The sequence below is a fragment of the Stenella coeruleoalba genome (genome assembly GCF_951394435.1).
Source record: "Stenella coeruleoalba genome assembly, chromosome: 9".
Classification (NCBI taxonomy): Eukaryota; Metazoa; Chordata; class Mammalia; order Artiodactyla; family Delphinidae; genus Stenella; species Stenella coeruleoalba.
This window is the reverse complement of record NC_137155.1, coordinates 9767989-9786226: the sequence shown is the minus strand read 5'-3', so window position 1 is coordinate 9786226 and position 18238 is coordinate 9767989. Positions and strand designations below refer to the sequence as shown.

The following is an 18238-nucleotide window of genomic DNA, read 5'->3' as shown; positions in this document are numbered from 1 at the left end:
CTTGAAGGAGGCCTGGCCTTCCACTAGCACTCTTGGGAGTTCCAAGCTGTCATCTAAGAAGTGTGGTTACCCTGCCCTGCTATAGAGATCACATAAAAAGAGTAAGTTGAAGAGGCCACTTGGTAAGGGAGAGGACTGAGACTAAATGATAGCATAGATAGTAGATAGACAGACACACATGCCCCACGGTTCCAAGATCCCAGTTGAGCCCAGCCATCCTTCATGGACATTCCAGTCTAAGTGAGCCACCACATGACTACAGTACCAGCAGAATGACCATGGAACAGAAGAACCATCCAGCTGTTGCAACCATACATCATGAGACTTAACAAAATGGTTCTAAGTTTAAAGCCACTAAGTTTTGAGATGGTGTGTTACGCAGCAACAGAAAACCAAAACATCTTTTAAAAGCTTTTCTAGGGACTCACCTGGTGGCCCAGTGGTTAAGAATCCGCCTGCCAATGCAGGGAACAGGGTTTCAAGCCCTGGTCTAGGAAGACCCCACATGGTGCGGAGCAACTAAGCCCGTGTGCCAAAACTACTGAGCCTGCGCTCTAAAGCCTGCACGCCACAACTACTGAAGCCCATGCACCTAGAGCCCGTGCTCCGCAACAAGAGAAGCCACTGCAAGGAGAAGCCTGCGCACCGCAACGAAGGGTAGCCCCCGCTCACTGCAACTAGAGATGGCCCGCATGCAGCAACAAATACCCAACGCAGCCAAAAAAAATAAATAAATAAATAGCTTTTCTAAAAGGATTTTTTAAAAAAACAACTCCTTCAAATATATGTCACTTTTAAGAGCAAAAGTTTAAAAAGCAATGAAAGTCTTAATAATGGAAGATTTGGCATATTCATACAAGAACAAAGCAGAGTGGGAACATTCAAAGAGTAGAATTCAAGGCAAAAAGCATTAATTGGGATAAAAATAGACAAAAATATACTAGTTATAAAAATTAATGGCAAACAACATAACACTAAAATATACAGCTAAAAACAATTAAAGAAAACATATTTTAAAAATTGGAAACAACCACAGTAGGAGACCAACATATCATTTTCCATCTTTTACAAATCCAGTCAACAAAAAGCAATCAACAACAGGGAATCTGCATAATTTTTTTAACCTTGCAAGATTCAACGTGCGTGTGTGTGTGTGTGTGTGTGCATGTATACATATTTGAACACAGTGAGATTTTCCAGTGTCTAACAGGCAGCATTCATCCCATAAGGCTTTGTAAGGCTTTGTTTCTCCTGTTCTCACCACCCAATCCTGTGACTACTTCCTGGAGAATAAATCTGTACAACTCTTGAGAGGGTAAAGCAAGTGCAGATCAGTAATTATGTATCTTAAACCAATTAATCTGAACCACTGTGGAAATTCATCTCATACTACTACAAGTGGCTATTATCCTTAATTTTGAAGATTAAAATTTTTTTTTTTTTTTTTTTTTTTTGCGGCACGCGGGCCCCTCACCGCTGCGGCCTCTCCTATTGCGGAGCACAGGCTCCGGACGCGCAGGCTCAGCAGCCATGGCTCACGGGCCCAGCCGCTCCGTGGCATGTGGGATCTTCCCGGACTGGTGCACGAACCCGTGTCCCCTGAATCGGCAGGCGGACCCTCAACCACTGCACCACCAGGGAAGCCCTAAAATGGTAACATTTTGACAGAGTTTTAAATAAGATGGGAGAACTTAAATCAGCTTAATGCCATTTTCAGTAAGACTAAAACAAACTAGAATCGTTAACAGTTGTTATCCATTCAGTCAACAAATATTTGTCAACTGCATCCAAAATACCAGGGACCGTGTTGTGCACTGGAAATACAGAAGAGAACAAGACAGTTAGTTGTTCATGGATTTTACACTGTAGTGGGAGGAGACAAACAATATGACTGTTTTAGTTAGTGATAAATACTTTGGAAAAAATAGTGTTCAGAGACTGAGAAGACAAGCCACAGACTAGGAGAAAATATTTGCAAAAGACGTATCTGATAAAGGACTTTTATCCGAAATATACAAAGAACTCATAAAACTCAATAAGAACACAATAAGAAAATGAATCACCTAATTAAAAATGGGCAAAAAGTGTGAACAGTTCAACAAAGACATAAAGATGACATAAGCATATGACAAGATACTCAATGTCAAATGTTATTTGGAAATTACAAATTAAAATAACAATGAGATACCATTAGGCACCTATCAGAACTGCTAAAATCCAAAACACTGACAACACTAAATGCTGGATGTGGAGCAACCACTGCCGGTGGGAGTGTACATCCACTCTGGAGGACGATTTTGCAGTTGCTTGCAAAACTAACCTACTCACCTACTTACATACATACATACACACATGTGGCAGCTAGAAAGTGAAAGGGGGAAAGAGCAGTTTTAGCTGCGGAGTGAGGGAAGGCCTCTCTGCCAAGATCCGAGTTGAGACTGAATCTGAAAACGCAGGGAAGGGCAAGTAAACCAGGCTAAGGCCCGAAAGCAGCCGGCGGCTTGGTCTGTTCAAGCAGCAGAAAGCAGGCTAGTATGGTAAATGAGGGCAGGCAGGGTCTTCACCACACAGATCTTTACAGGGTATGGTGCTGAGTTTGAATTTAATTCCAGGTATAATGAGAAACTGCTGAAGATTTCAATCAGGGGATGACACGCTCTGGCTTGGTTTTTTGTTTTGGGTTTTTTTTTTTTTTGGTTTCTCTAGACAGGGCAAGAAGGAAGCAGGAAGTCCAGTTAAAAGTCTTCTGTGGTAGTCCACACCAAAGGTGATGGCAGCTGGACTAGCTGGCAGCAGTGGAGATGCAAAGAAGTGAACAGATGTCCGATATGAAGCACAATAACAAGGCTGCAGGACACGGCACGTAGCAGAGTGATTTCACAGAATTTATCATTATCCTTAAACCTCCTCACAAATATTTTGAGCATTCTAAACTACAATGCAGTTAGAATTCAGAAATGATACAAGAGTCTTGTAGAATAAGCTTTAAGTAGTAAACTAGGATTTCTAAATCTCACGATGTCTCATCTGTTTGAACAAAGTACGTTTCAAGGCCATTCTCTTAAAGATGTGAAAACACAGCAACAATATATTCAGTATGTTCTGGCATCCAAAACTTCATATAATAGACTCTGATCCGTAACTATTTTTCAAGTGAGTATGAGTAAGGCAAACCCTATTAAACATTTACTTCAGCATTTCTACTGAAAGTCTCCATTTTAGAAAAAGAATTTAGAAAAGTAAAACAATTCGGTATCAGTGACTAGATTTAGAATCTGGGAGGCTTGTGGTTGACTCTACCATCCCTGAAACCCTCCCTTTATTTGACTCAACCCTCTACCTATTTTCCTTTTACCTCTCTGGCCAGTCCTCTTAAGTTCCTTACTGCAATCTGTAGTCCTCTACCTGTCCTATATTCTCCCTTATTCTATGTTACGGGCTGACCTGCCTCCCCCTCCACTCACCACAAAATTCATATGTTGAAGCCCTAATACCCAGTATCTCAGAATGTAACTGTATTTGAAAATAAGGTCTTTAAAGAGGTAATTAAGTTACAGCGAGGTCTTTAGGGTAGGCCCTAATCCAATTATGACTGGTGTCCTTATAAGAGGAAATCTGCACAGAGACATGTGGGCAGAGAAAGGACCACGTGAAGACAAAGGGAGAAGATGGCCATCTTCAAGCAAAGGAGAGAGGTCTCAGAAGAAACCAAAATTGATGACGCCTCTAGAATTGTGAGGAAATAAGTTTCTGTTGTTTAAGCCACCCGGTCTGTTGTATTTTGTCATGACAGCCATAGCAACCTAATACACATTATGTCCCCACTTCCACCCCCAACTTCCGTCCCCATCCCAATCTTCACCTAAGATCTTATTCAATGACTTGAATTTGGGTCTACTAAGATGATTCCCAAATCTCTGTATCTAGGCCAGGCATCCCTTCTGTGCTTAAACTAAACCTCTATTAAACACTTACACATATCCCCAAGTGAGCTCCTTCCCCTACCTTCCCCTCCGCCGTGCCAGCTCTCCCCTTCCTGCATTCCCTACTGCGGTGGATAGAACCAATCCAGGTGCCTAAGTAAGGTACCTGGGAGTCATCATCATAAAAACAAAAATAGCTACCACATAATTACTAAACATGTGAGAGCTTTCCACGCATCTCCACAAAGAAACGAGAACTCTCATATACTGCTGCTGGAGTATAAGTTAGTAAAAGCACCATGAACTACTGTTTGACAATATCTATTAAAGTGTACACGTACATACCCAATAACCCAGAAATCCCACTCCAAGATATATAGAAAAACATACATACGTACATACAACAAAGAGCACACAGAAGATGTTCCTAGCCATGTTATTTATAATAGGCATAAGAATATCCTCAATGACGGAATGGAGAACAAAACAACTGTTGTATGTTCACACAATGACACACAGTACATCAATGAAAATGAACAAGTGAGAATAAACCTTAGAAACACCATATTGGGCAAGAGAAGTCTGGATCCCAAACATTGCACACTGAATAATTCTCTGTGCATAAAATATCTTTCCTCCCCAAAGGTTGGGGGGGGGGGCAGGTAAAAAACACACAACACAGGATGTCATCACCAATAAGGCAGAGTAAAGAGACCCCAGCCTCCATCTCCCAACAAATAACGATCAGACAGCTATCCGTGAATGAAAATCGCTCCTGGAGAGCTCAGGAATCCACTTAAGGAGCATCCGCAACATACTGGGTGAAAAAGCCTGAGGATAACTGCACAGAAAAGGTAAGAAGAAAGTTTGACTTTGCCTTCACCAGCCCATCCCCCAGGCCAGCACTGCTCAGTGCCAAGAGGGAACTCCCCCATGCGAGACAGTTCTCCTTGCCAGGAAAAGGAAAGCAGGTGAGTGACTAGCTTCCCCAGCCTTCCAGGGCATGGCACACAGGACCTGCTGCAGTTTCACCCCACCAGAGACAAGCAAAGCTGACACGTATGGAGAGAGAGCTCGGAACAGGAAGGAGGGCCGGGGCTACCAATATCAGCCATGTGGCAGGAGTAACACAGTTCCCAGTGGCCTGCTCTGCAGAGGATCCCAGCAGCTTTCACCAGCAACAGGCCTGGTGGACACTGCAGGGCTGGCAGCCTTTATCACTGAGGACCTCACTGCACACCCCAGCAGACTGCTCCACAGAGGACCCCAGTAGGTTTCACAGCTGAAGAAACCAAAAGGCAGCACAGCCTGCTGTAGACCCCCTGCAGATTTCTGAGATTTTCACCCACAGGTTTTCACTTTGACAACAGGGCTGGAGTCCCTCCCCATTCCTTCCCCACGACTTCCCACTTGAACCCGGGATGCTCACCTGCAGCCAACTCAGGCTGCTGCAGCTGCGTGCAAACAAGACACCAGCCTAGACCCCTGCAGCTGACCCCCACGGATGTGCCTGCCCCTATGGCCCTTGCAGCCACACATGTGCACACCAACAGCTAAGGCCCACATAAGACTCTGACTCTTGTCACTGGTCTGCACAGCTGCACATGCTGGCAGCCAGCCCCTGCAGGCCACTGGCGCCAACTCCCATCACAGGCCTCCAACGCCATGCACATGCCTGCAGCAAGCCCCTGAAGCCACACGAGTGTATGGTGACAGCCCAGGTCCCCAGAGCTGCTCAGGCACCCAGAGCAAGCCCCAACTCCTGTCACTGGCCTGCACCTCACGTGTGCCCAAGACAGTCCCAGCAGCCACACCTCTATGCTCACCAGCCTTGATTCCAGATACTGGCTCCAAAACCATGCATGCCCCATGGCTAGCTCCTACAGACTCACAAGTCAACTCTAACAGCCAGGTCTCCTAGAGTCGGCCCCTGACCCTGCTACTGAACCTCTGACCTTGCCACTGCACATGTACCTGCCCACACAGGCACCTGCAGCAGCCCTCGCAGCCAGGCATGTGGCACCAACTCTGGCCACCACCACTGCCTGTCCTGGTACATAGCTGCTGGACCGCCAGACACTGCTGAGGACCTCAAGAGCCCTTGCAGACACTATGGACCGCCTCTGGCTCTCACCAAGGATCACACAGTTGTCGGTGTAGTGGATTCCTGCTGCTTGAACTGACAAGATACCATGTACCCATGGGGCCTGTAGGTGCCACACACCCGTACACTTGGCACCCTGCACCACCAGACCCAGGTTTACAGCGCAGTCTAGTGGGCCGCCACCTGCAGGTGAAGGTCTTTCCTTAGTGAAGTCAGTTCATAAAGTCTAGAAGTGACTGCTTCCTCAAATACACAGATGCCTACAGCAACCAGAAAGAAACAAGGAAAACTGACACCACAAAAAAAATCAGTAAATTTCCAGTAACTGACCTCTCCCCAAAACGGAGACAGACGAACTGCCTGACAAAGAATTCAAAAATCTGTTATAAAGATGGTCAGAGAGCTACAAGAGAACACAGACAAACAATTTAATGAAATCAGGAAAACAATACAAGAACAAAATGAGAAGTATAACAAAAAGATAGAAAACATAAGAAAGTACCAAACAAATTTTGGAGCTGAAGAATACAATCACTGAACTGAAGAATTCAATAGAGAGCTTCAACAGCAGACTACATCAAACAGAAAAAACAATCAATGAACTCAAAGACAGGTCATTTGAAATTATCCAATCAGAGAAACAAAAAGAAAAAAGAATGAAAAGGAATGAAGAAAGCCTACAGAACTTATGGGACACCATTAGAAGAAATAAACAATGCATTATGGGAGTCCCAGAAGAAGAAACAGAGAAAGGGCAGAAAGCTTGTTTAAAGAAATAGTGGTGGAGAACTGCCCAAAATGGGGAGAGATTTGGACATCTAAGTTCTTGAAGCTCACAGATCTCTGAACAATTCAATCCAAAGATAACTTCTCCAGGATACATTATAACTTTCAAACTTAAGAGACGGAGAACCTCAAGAGCAGCAAGAGAAAAGAAGCTTGTAACTTACAAGAGAACCCTCCTCACACTATCAGTGGGCTTCTAGCAGAAACCTTACAGGCTGGGAGAGAGTAGGATGATATATTCGAAGTGCTGAAAGAAAACAATGCCAACAGAGAATCCATTATCTAGCAAAGTGCTCCTTAAGAAATGAAGGAGAGAGAAAAAGATTCCCAGACAAAAAAAAAAAGGAGGGAATTCATTATCACTAGACCTGCCTTACCAAAAATGTTAAAAGAAGATCTTCGGGGCTTCCCTGTTGGTGCAGTGGTTGAGAGTCCACCTGCCGATGCAGGGGACACGGGTTCATGCCCCGGTCTGGGAAGATCCCACATGCTGCGGAGCAGCTAGGCCCGTGAGCCACGGCCGCTGAGCCTGCGCGTCCAGAGCCTGTGCTCCGCAACAGGAGAGGCCACAACAGTGAGAGGCCCGCGTACCACAAAAAAAAAAAAAAAAAAAATGGGCAGGGGAACCAAACATTTTTCCAAAGAAGACATGCAAATGGCCAACAGGTACATAAAAAGATGCTCAACATTACTAATAATCGGAGAAATGCAAATCAAAACCACAATGAGATATCATCTCACACCTGTTAAAACTGCTATCATCAAGAAGACAAGAGATAACAAGTGTTGGTGAGGATGTGAAGAAAAGGGAACCCTTGTACACTGTTGGTAAGAATGTAAATTGGTTTAGTCGCTGCAGAAAACAATATGGAATTTCCTCAAAAAATTAAAAATAGAATTACCATAAGATCCAGCAACTCCACTTCTGGGCATATACCCAAAGAAATGAAAACAGGTTACTGACGAGATATATGCACTCCCATGTTTATTGAAGTATTATTCAATATAGCCAAGATAGGAAAACAACCTAAATGCTTGTCAACAGATGAATGGATAAAGAAGATACGGTATGTATGTACGTATGTATATATACCATACACACACAATGGAATATTATTCAGCCACGAGAAAGGACACCCTGCCATTTGTGACAATATAGACAGACCTTGAGGACATTATGCTAAGTGAGATAAACCAGACAGAAAAAGACAAACTAGACAAATACTGTATGACATCACTTATATGTGGAATCTAAAAAAGCCAAACTCTAAGCAACAGAGAGTAAACTGGTGGTTACCAGGGGACTGGGGGTTACAGAATAGGACAGACTACCTTGCTTAAGGGCACAAACTTGCAACAGTAGCAAATAAGCCCTAGATATCTAATGCACAGTACAGTAAATATAGACAATATTGATCAAACTTGCTAAGAGAGTAGCTCTGAATTATCCAACAACTTAAAGAAATGATAATTATGTGATGTGACAAAGGTGTTAAACATTGCTACAATGGCACTCATATTATTAATATATAAATGTATCAAATCAGTATGTTGTACACCTTAAGTTTACAGAATGCTGTATGTCAAATACACTTCAAAAAAAAAACAAGACAGATAATGACAAATGTTGGTAAGGGTGTAGAGAAATTGAAACTCTCATACACTGCTAGTGGAAATATAAAAAGGTGAAGCTGCTGTGGAAAACAGTTTGGTAGTTTCTCCAAATGTTAAACATAGAGTTACCATATGACCCAGCAACTACACTCCTAGGTGTGTACCCAAAGGAACTGAAAACAGACATTCAAACAAAACTTACACAAGTTTAAACGCGGAGAAAATAACTCTTAAACCCTAACCACCCAAGAAAAGTATCCAGAACATGTAAGTAAATCCTACAAACCAATAAAAAAAGAACAAACAACCCAAAAGAAAAAATGAGCAAGAAATATAAACAGACATTTCACAGAAGACTTATGGCAGTAAACATGAAAAAGTATTTAGTCTCATTAGTTTTCAGGGAAATGTAAACTAAGACCATAGACTAGCACTGTATATCCATCAGAATGGCAAAAATTAAGAAGCAGGAAAATGGAAAGTGTTAGCAAGGATGGAGATCATTGGCAACACTCATATACTGCTGATGGAATGTAAACTGGTACAACCACTTTGAATCACAATTTTGGATATCATGTAAAATTCAGCATTCACGTATCCTAAAACCCAGTAACAGCAGCACTGCTCAAAATAGCAAAAATCTGGAAACAATTCGGATGCTCACAGAAAGGCAAATAAATAAACATATGATGATGTATTAGCAGAAAGGAATATTAGACAATAATAAAAATGAATGACCTACCATTAAAGGCGACAACATGTAGAAACAAACAAAAAAAACCAAGAACACATGATAACTTTTTTGTAAAACCTCAAAAATAAGCAAAACTATACTATATATTGCTTAGGGATACATAAATTTGTGATTTTTAAAACGTTTTAAAAAGGCAAAGAAATGATAAACAAAATTGAAGATAGTAGTATTTCTGATGGGGAGGTTAGAGGGTAGAATGGTAGTGGAGTTTTGTAAAACTTGACCTCTACCCTATTAGGGTCTCCAGCTGGGCCTGAGAATTAAACTGACTTCAGACAGATTAAAAGGAGAAAAGCATACACATTTTATTTTTTCATGTACATGTAAGCGTCCACAAGAAAATGAAGACCCAAAGAACTGGCAAAACCTAAGTGCTTATATATTAGGTGAACAAGGAGAGGCAACTGTAGAAAAGACCAGAGACAGACAGGAGTTATTTTTACAAGGTTTGTTTGCACAGAATACTTAGTCTCAACTCCCGGCTCTAGTGATAAGAGTGCTTCCTCCTGGTATGGTAGGCAGAGCATCTTACACTTGCCAGTTTTATCTGCTGCTTTCAGGAAGAATGGGGCGGGGGCAGGGCAGGGGCAGGGCAGGGGCGGGGTAGTCAGAGCACCCTTCTTGCACCTTTTTTCAATTGCCTTTAGCCCACAATAATCCTTATGCCAAAGTGGCGTATTTTGCCATTCTTCAATAGTGTTGGTTCTCATGTGTTCTTACACTGGGTGATCAGTTCACAAAAACCCGTAACTTACATATGTGACACATAGATTCTTTTGCATGTATTGAATAGTACATACTTTTTAAATATAGAAAACATTTTTAAAATATAAAATAATTATATATTAGCTCTGTGCCAAAAATACAGTAAATAAGAAATATTAACTATTTTTATTGTGAGGGGAAAATACTTACATAAAAGTATAATAGAATTCCATCATGTATATGCTGCATGGTCTCAATAAAACAGGACTTATTTTTTATGGATAAAAAATAACAAGGAAATAAACCAAAATGTTCCCAATGACTCCTTCTGAAAGATGAGAGGCAGAGTAAATTACTTTTTTCTGGATCTTCGTGCTTAACTGTACTTATAAATCTGCATTAAACATGTTTAAAGTACTAAGAGTGACAGCAGAACCAAACAGAACAGTCAATGAATACAATGTGTGACACGTATTATGCACTTAACAAATAATCTGTTGGATAATAAAGAAAAGTAAATATCTAATGTCTTCAGTCTTATCAAATTACTAAATGGTTTTGCTTCGCCATTTTATCCTAGCAATGTGACTCTAAGATCAATACAGGATATATTTTAAAGGTCCCACACAGGCTCTTGTGCTACTCTACACAGCTTATCCAATTCTCACTCAGTTGGCATCTCACGAAGACACTGCAGAAACACAGGAGTGGGGCTAAATACACACTCCATTCTTCGTTTAATCTCTCTGGGCCTTTGTTACCCCAGCTGTAAAGCCCAAACAGTACTGTTATGAAGAATAATGAAGATTATACCATAAAAGCAATGTGTTAATAGCTTTGAGTTGCCCTTATCCTCCTATACTTTGAGTATCTTGGGGGTATAATCAGATCTTCGTGACTGACTGACCGTCAGAGTTTCTGAAATAAAAAAGAGGATCAATAATGGCTTCTTAAATAGAATTTCTAAATGTCTTCATCTTCCCCCACCCAAACACTTCTGTTTTATAGATTAGAAATTTTCAATGACTAAGATGGTCTCTGATAAAAATCAAAACTATTCTTAAAATTCAGCTCAGGGACTTCCCTGGTGGCGCAGTGGTTGAGTCCGCTTGCCGATGCAGGGGACACGGGTTCGTGCCCCAGTCCGGGAGGATCCCACAAGCCGCGGAGCGGCTGGGCCCGTGAGCCATGGCCGCTGAGCCTGCGCGTCCAGAGCCTGTGCTCCGCAATGGGAGAGGCCACAGCAGTGAGAGGCCCGAGTACCGCAAAAAAAAAAAAAAAAATTCAGCTCAGAGTGAACTTTTCTTCTCTTTTATGTATTGTACCTTCCTAAGAAGACTCTGTTTACCTGCAAGGAGAAATGGTATGTTACTTGTGTTGGATTCAATATAATACAATGTGTGGCAAGTGGGAAGCATTTAATATACATCAAAGACTATTTCTTTCTTGTTCCAAAAGTTAAAGGCCTTTATAAATCTCAATAGCTTTAAGGAAGTGTTGGAGTAATCACCCTCAACATGTAAAACTGCTGACGATCAAATTGCTGTGGGCAATTTGATAATAAGCCACTCCTTGTGTTATGAAAGAATGAACCTAGCAACATGCTTTGTCCATGATTTCAGCCTGATGTAATCCTAAAATTGGAGAGTATGATTTGTGACAAGTGGACCTGAGTCAACGACAAGATTCCTTAATGAATAGGTTTTATTGAGCTAGTCACTGAGGGAATAAATATGCCCAACTCAGTATCAGGGCTTATCTTCAGGACTTGTAAGGGCAGACTTCCCATGACCACTCTCATTCCAGCCCAGACTGTGCTCTCTGCATAGCTGAACCATGGCACAAGAGTTAGGTATGTCAAAACTGTTGATAAACTGATAAAATGTCTTGGTTGAAGGTAATTTTAAAAGTTAAAGGTCATTAGCCAAGTTTATTTTTCAACCAATACTACACTCTGCATTTTTCATAGATACCCTCTATACGAGAATAGCCCTTCATGTTTTATTTCTTCCCCAACACACATAATACATGACATCCACAAGCACAAATACCCTGCCAGGCTACAGAATAAGTAAGTACATTCACTATATTGTAACACCATCTCTTTCTCCCCTGCTCAAGGAGGCAAGTAGAAAACTACTGTAAGATTAAGTGTAAATCCATCCTAATTCAATTGTAAAAGTAAAATAATTACAGAGAAAGTCAGGTTATACTTTGAGAAAAAAGTGCTATTGGTACATAGTTCAAGAAGATTTACATGACAAATCTTATCAAAGAATCCTATAATGAATTTAAACAAAGCCAAATGTTAATAAACATCCAACTAAAATCATTAATGCACTGCTTTGCTGATTCCTTTAATATTAAGAGCCCCTCAACAGATCTCTGAAAATTACTACCTATGAATACTGACTGCTTCTAGCTTTCCCTTTTGGAAATCCTGTACTTGCCTATTCATGAACAAAGAAGAAATTTCTAAAAGAAATAAAATGAAATATTAGCAGTGTATCATCTGAAGAGGTATGATTAACATTTACTATGTTACTAAAAATTTTTAAATAGGGAGGCTGCCCCTCCATCCACCCAATTAAACATGATTAAATAGGTGACATATTAAAATATAGGCTCTAATCCTTACTCGTGATTGGGGGGAACACGTATAACCACTAAAAGGAGATGGGAATGCTTTCATGATTCCCATATTCTTGGCAGAAAATTACATCTTTGTTTCTCTCACTAGTAATTCAATTCTAAGTAAGTTTTATAACCTAAGAAGATGAGATTTAGACTAATGAATTATTTGGTTATTAAAAAATACATATGCTGATAAGCTGTACCTTTTTCCCATGAAAAGTGCAAAATTGCAACCAAACAGTATTTAAAAGCTAAGGATAGGGGGCTATATCCCTCCACATGTTTTATAGGGTTTAGGGTATCACTTGTATTCTCATTCAAATTGATTTAAAACATTAATGAATTTTCCTATTTCCAATACAATGGTGAAATATGTTTTATACATCCTGTTGGAAACAATAATCTGTAAAAGTACGTAAAAAACATCTTTCAAAGGCACTGAAAAACATCTTTCGAAAGCACTGAAAAATAAGAAGACAGTAAGAATTTATCAAGTCAAAACTAAGAGGGGATTTCAACAAATGGTGCTGGGAAAACTAAATATTTACATGCAAAGAAAAAAAAAATGAAGGTGGACATTTACCTTACACCATATACAAGAACTAACTCACAATGGATCAAAGACCTACATGCAAGAACTAACACTATAAAACTCTTCAAAAGCATAGGGAGAAAGCTCCATGACACTGAATTTGGCAATGATTTCTTGGATATGCCACTAAAAACACAGGCAACAAAAGAAAAGAAAAAAGATAAATTGGACTACATCAAAATTTTAAACTTTTGTGCATAAAAGGACACTATCAACAGAATAAAAAGGTAACCTACGGGGGCTTCCCTAGTGGCGCAGTGGCTGAGAGTCCGCCTGCCAATGCAGGGGACACGGGTTCGTGCCCCGGTCCGGGAGGATCCCACGTGTTGCGTAGCAGCTGGGCCTGTGAGCCGTGGCCGCTGAGCCTGCGCGTCCGGAGCCTGTGCTCCGCAGCGAGGGAGGCCACAACAGTGAGAGGCCCGTGTACCGCAAAAAAAAAAAAAAAAAAAAAAAAAAACAGGCATTGGAGAAAATATTTACAAATCATATATCTGATAAGGAATTCATATCTGAAAACAAATAACTCCTAATACTAAACAAAAACTGGGCAAATTCAAAAATGGGCTAAGGACTTGAATAGACATTTCTCCAGAGAAGATATACAACCAGTCAATAAGCACATGAAAGGATGCTCAACATCACTAATCACTGGGGAAATGCAAATCAAAATCACAATGAGATACCACTTCACACCCATTAAAATGGTTATTAAAAAAAAAAAAAGATGTGGAGAAACTGGAACCCTTGTGATTGCTGGTGGAAATGTAAAATGGGGCAGCTGCTGTGGAAAACAGTATTATTGATTCCTCAAAAAATTAAAAATAGAACTACTATATGATCCAGCAATTCCACTCCTGGGTATATACCCAAAAGAAATGAAAGCAAGGACTCAGATATTTGTACACCCATGTTCAGAGCAGCATAATAAACAACAGCCAAAAGTGGAAACAACTAAAGTTTCCAATCAATGGATGAACTGCTAATCAAAATGTGGTGTGTGTACACACACACACACACACACACACACACACACACACACACACACACAGGAATATTATTCAGCCTTAAAAAGGAGTGAAATTCGGATACATGTTATAACATGAACCTTGGAGACATTATGCTAAGTGAAATAAGCCAGACACAAAAAGACAATTATTACATGATTCTACTAATATGAGGTACCTAGAATAGTCAAATTCACACAATGTAGAACAGCAGTTACCAAGGGCTGGGGTGAATGGGGTAAGGAGGACATTGTTTAATGGGTACGGTTTCAGTTTGGGATGATGAAAAAGTTCTGGAGATGGATAGTGGTGCTGTTTGCACAACAATGTGAATATACTTAATGCCACTGAACTACACACTTAAAAATAGTTAAAATGGTAAATTTTATGTTACATATATTTTACCACAATTTTTTAAAAAGTGAAATGAGAATGAAAAGTCAGCATGGAAAACAAATTCTGAAGCCACATTTCCTCTAAAGGGTCCTTGCTGATCTTGGAAAATTAGAACCTTTGTTTTGATTGATTCTCAGGGGGACAGATACAGAAATAAAACTGAGGGCCATCTCACCTAAGACCCTCCCCACAATAAGCTGGAATCCCAAAGGGCTACATCCTTAAATAAGAATCTGAAATCTGAAGCAGATTATAACCTAGGATCAAACTGCTTTTCTCAAACTTTAAACTTGGTTTATAACCCATCCCGGATTAGAATACTCCCAAAGTGTCTGTCAGAAGCAAATGCAAATTTTCTAAGTACCTACGCTGTGGGCCTAAAAATAGTCTTAAATAATTTTTCAAATGTAGTATCGAGGGCCCAGTCGAGGATAATGGAATACACAGGAAACTAAACAGGAATAAGAATAAGCAGAAACAACAGACAGGAAAAAGTGGTCAGGAGATAACTTGAGAAATTGGAAATATCAGATGCAAACAAAAAAATAATTGTGTTTTCTGTGATAGGATAAACAAAAGACAAGTTGGAGTTTTTAGCAGAGAAGTGAAAACTATACACAGTGACACAGTTTGAAAATAGAAAAAAAAATAGAAAGTCAAGAATTAAAAATAAAATAACCCCAATTAAGAACTGAATAGAGAGGTTTAAAAGCAGATTAGACGCAACTTAAAAGATATTTAGTAAATGGGAAGACAGGAGAAAAGCCTAGAGGTATGCTAGAGCTGGCCTGAACCAGCCTGTGAAAGCCAGTTATGTGCAGCTCCTTCTAACTCTGCCTCAGTGAAGTCATGCTGGTTGCCTGAAACTGCCCTTGTGAATATTTACACTATGGAAATCAACAACTGCTACAAATCAGGGCTTTTTTTCCCCCCGGAGAACCAGTTTAACAGCACATCACTGGAAGCAACCATACAGAATTCAGGACAGAGAGAGACAAAAAGATGATGAATGCATGACAGAGGGTAAGAAATGTGAAGAATACATGAGAAAGTCCAATATATATTTAATTGGAGTTTCAAAAGAAACTGAAGAAATTGAAGAACAAGAGAATGGCAGGTGAGAAAATGGCTAAGATTTTTCCAGAACTAATGAAATCACCAAATCATAGCTTTAAGAAGCCCAATGAATCCATTACAGGATAAATAAAAAGAAATCTGCAGTGAAGTAAGACTGACCACTGTACCATTAGAGTAACCTATTTATTTTTTAATCTATGAATTCTTTTCTTTAAAAATTGTAAGTGTTACCAGAATTCACACAGGTGGGGATTTATTTTCATTACTTTTACCCAGAACACAATGAAGCCTACACTTTGGACCTGCAGATTCAGAACCTTGTTACCTCAAGAAAGTTTTCTTCTACTTTTATTTTTCTCTTTTGTTACATTTATTCTGATCTCTCCCTTAGAAATACCTTATTCTCCTCTCTCTGTCCTCAATACCTGTCGTCTTTACCCTCGTCACTTCACTTCCCTGTCATCATTTTCTCCTTATTCTGGACAATCTCAAATACTCAATATAGGATTCCACTTTCCACAGGATTAGCTCTGCTCTTTACAATTGCCATTGCAGATTTTTATCCTGCTATTGCATTTTCAGGTTTTTTGTTTATTTTTAGCTCCTCTTAAAATCATTTCAGCTCCTCTTAAAATCTCATTCTGATTTTTTCTTATGACTTTTTGTTTTGATTTCATAGAGGTCATTTTTTTGCTCTCTTGCTAAGAATAAAATCTTACATTTCCACAAATATCTTCTGTATACCATAATAAATCATACAGAATGATTCTTAAGCCTTCCCTCATCATCTTTGGGTAATGGTTCCCTTCTTTTATGCTACAGATTTCTTTCATAATTTCCATAAAGATTATTATCTTTGAAAAAAGAAAATGTACAATTTTTAAATGGCAGAGTATACAGATCACCCTTGATTCCCGTCACTATCCATTGGATGGTGAAATTTTGCTCACATCTTGAATTTGGTCAGGTTTTGTGTGTACAGGCTGATGCACACAGGCCATGGCTCCATTTATAATACTCGGCAGACAGTACAACTATGCTGGACTGATCTAGGATCTTCTATGATTCTCTCATATTATGAGGAGAATTTTGTTACTATAACATCAGGAACATGCTGCAGTTCGTCTTTTAACAGAAAAAATAAATGCTAATCTGAAACCCTAAGAGCACAACTCGCAGGTTTCCTCTTAACACCACTTCTACAGCTGCATCGCATCCCTGGAAAGCAATATCCTAAGTTTCCTTTCATTCTCTTCCATACTACATATTGGAAATGTTAGTCTATGAATGGATACACAAAGAATGGTGCTGAAGGTAGTCCGGAGGAGTTGAGAGTGGGGGGAGATAGAGGAATTTCTAGTCAAGTTAACTGGCTTGTAATATGTCATGAAATACAGAACATGAAGGAAACAGGCTTCCAACAGTCATTCATGGTAACCTTCATCTTGGAAGTATGAGTGAACAATGGGAATAGATCAAAGCCTCTTTCTAACTTCTCCTCCTCATCTCATTTTATTCTCCTGTGTTAGAAGTCAAAGCATAAATACACCACTAAGGCTCTCTCAGTCTACTCCAACCTCAATGCAGTAAGTAGTTAGTGGAAATGCCTCTGAAACTAAGAAACAGTTGATTGCTACTTAACTCTTTGGTGCTGTTATGGGACTATGTGCGTAGCTTAACGGGAGCTGGAAGAAAGCACATCACACATAGCTAGCCTAAAGTCAACATTTTTAAAGAAGCACATTTTCTAAAACAAAAAGACTGATATTTTCATCTCTGTGTTTGAACATACAGTCGACCAAAATATGGTGACAGGTATTAACTAATACAGAAAGAGTGAAATAACTAGAATTCTTTCACAACAGGAAGATGAAGATCAAGACTTATCATGACCGTATACATTTTTAAAGACCTATGACAGTGATTTTATACGTGGTGATGTAGACACTGATTTCTTCTCCATATCACTTAAAAGTCTGAAAATAGTCATTTTAGGATGATTTTTTAAAGTTCTACTCTAATCACTCTACCCAGTAAACACACAGAATCTGTTATTCCAGAAGGTGCTCAAAGGCAATGGTATAAATAGCACTTAATCTAATTCACAGATGATAGCTCTAAATAGGTAAGTAAGGAAAGCTAGGCTTATTCTGAGGACATGTCCTGACCATCCCTGCTGATATTCTTGAGAACAATTACCAGAACCTCATCCCCTCAAATGTGGAAAAAAAATTCAAATTCAGGAAAAGCTTCATTCTTTTTCCTTTTTACATATCACAATGAACATTTCATTAATAAAGTCAAGCTGAGCTCACTATTTCTTATTTGACAATGCCCCCCCCAAACACTTAGTGTCTAATGGATTTCCCTTAATTAATAGCTAACATTTAATGAACCCTTACTGTGTGCCAAGTACTTTACTAAATGCTTTACATAATTAACTCATTTCTCTGAAGGAATGCTATTATTACCATCAGCAGTTTAAAGATAGAAACGAAAGGGACACAAAAGTCAAATAATTTGCCCAGTTTTTCATTCCAGTTACTACTGCTACATCACAAATTACACCAAACGTAGTGGCTTGAAAAACGATTTTATCATACATGAAATCTGGAGGTCAAGAATTCGGACAGGGCACAAAGGTAGAGG

At 39.8% G+C, this 18238-nt stretch overlaps 1 protein-coding gene across 8 annotated transcripts in view; it reads right to left on the bottom strand.

Moving 5' to 3' along the window:
- COA1 (cytochrome c oxidase assembly factor 1) overlaps positions 1-18238 on the bottom strand; it is an 85875-nt gene that overhangs the window by 17680 nt on the left and 49957 nt on the right. Inside the window, exon 1 of one of the 8 annotated variants that reach the window (XM_079931832.1) lies at positions 10097-12084. The exons of the other annotated variants lie outside the window; for them this stretch is intronic. The gene's annotated coding sequence lies outside the window, so the exon portion shown is untranslated. Of the gene's footprint in view, positions 1-10096; positions 12085-18238 lie in introns of those variants that run through there. 8 annotated transcript variants of the gene reach the window in all.